This window comes from Parasteatoda tepidariorum, chromosome 3, assembly GCF_043381705.1.
Source record: "Parasteatoda tepidariorum isolate YZ-2023 chromosome 3, CAS_Ptep_4.0, whole genome shotgun sequence".
NCBI classification, from domain to species: domain Eukaryota; kingdom Metazoa; phylum Arthropoda; class Arachnida; order Araneae; family Theridiidae; genus Parasteatoda; species Parasteatoda tepidariorum.
The window spans coordinates 36,049,842-36,051,797 of NC_092206.1; positions in this window are offsets into that span (position 1 = coordinate 36,049,842).

The window sequence follows — 1,956 nt, forward strand, 5'->3', positions numbered from 1 at the left end:
AAGTATCAAATCAAAATCTATTAAAGAAAACTAAAATAAAAACAATCGAAGATGAAATTAAAAAACGAAGATGGAGCTGGCTCGGACATATCCTTAGAATGCCCAAAGAAAAAATTTCATCTGTTGCGCTTACATGGGCCCCTGATGGTAAGAGAACATGAGGAAGACCCAGACTTACCATCCAGCGCATGTTTTTGGGCGAATTAAAAGAATGTGGAATATCTGGCTGGGAGGAAGCAAGATCTATTGCTAAAGACAGGGGGCGTTGGAGGGATATGCTGAAGGCCTTAAGGCACGTAGAGGATAAGTAAGTAAGTAAGTAAGAATATTTGTGTAAAAATAAAATTAAGTTACGGATTGTTTCACTTAAGCAATTTATAAATTATATAAACCTTCAAAAAAAGTTTTCAAATGTACTATCTAAAAGTTCATCTCCAACATTAATATTTGTGTTTAAGAGATATAATTTTTGCGAATAAAATCTTAAATCACCTTTGATTTGATATTATTCTCCGTCTTATTGAAAATGATCTCTTTTTTTTAATGTAATTTGTAATTTTCTAAGATAGCTTAAATGGATAGGGGCAGTGTCAGTTTTGGTTTTTCCACTGACAACAGAAAGGCTCATGCGTGTTTGTTGACAGTGTGTGCCCTGAAGAAGTGCTTTCTTCCAGACACACATATATTCTATTTTATTACTTTTTCCTACTTTAAAATTTGTTTTAATATCTAAGCTTATATAGATAATATCAGATACTAAGGAGACTAACAATTTTTAGTAATATCTTTAAAGTAATTTGAATGCATTTTTAATTATTTTTAATTTTGAAGTTTATTTTAGTTTTCTCCATTTTTTTTCTTTGCACTAAAAACGAGGATTTTATGGAAAAAAATAATGTAAAATTTTGAAAATGCTTACGTCAAAGTCAAATTTTTCATTCAATTTTTTTATTCTCTTCCAATTTTCTTCTTTCATCGGCGCATTCCATTTTCGCCACGAAAATGACTTTGTGGATAATACTATAGGCAACAAATGATTCAAATAAAATATACAATTCCGAAAATTTTACCCTAGCAACTATATCATTGAAACAATTTAGCTTAATTTTGCAATATTTGACGAAACATGCATAATAAAACTGAAACATAATTAAAACTGTACCAGGTTTCATGCAGTGAACATGAAAATAAAGCATTCTAAATATTTTTTATGCAATTGTCAGATTTTCACACATTATAACTTAAGGGTTTTGTACTCTGACTTTGACAAAGTTGATTAATTAGCGCAAAAAAATAGTTAAGTTGTGAAATCTCACCCAAAGTTAACTTTCTTTAAATAACCTCACTTTTTTTAAATTCTATTTAGATTTTTGACCATGAAAATATGGGTCGCTATAACGTTTAAAATATGTACTTAGAAGTTTCGGTGGGAGTGCGGTCAAAAGTTGAGATAAGCTATAAAAAGTGTTAAATGAGGTTCAGTAGTAAATTGAAGAAATTATAAAAAACTCATATAGAAGAGAAAACTTTTTTTTAAAAAAGTCTTTGAGTTTTACAACACATCTAAAAAAAATTAAAGAAAAGAGATTGTCTCATTCTTAAAATTGCTTATCTATGGAATTGTGAATCATCAGTTTCCTTATCATCAGAGTAAAGAAAAGTGTCCTGTCCATTTTCAAAAATAGTTTTTTTTTTCCGAATAAGAAATTTGAGTTCCCCTTACTTTACGCCCGTTTTATTATACCTAAAATTAAAATTTTTTTTTGTAAGTTGTATTTTTTAAAACCTCTGAACGCTTTTTTTGATTAGAATAAAAATTAATAATATTAGAAAATGTTTAGTAATTTTACCAAATAATCCTATGCTTATCTATCTTATGCTACTTATGAAAACATTTTTTTTCATTATTTTATTATAATTTATAGATTTTAATGTTAATTTCCTTTAGTTTGAGTT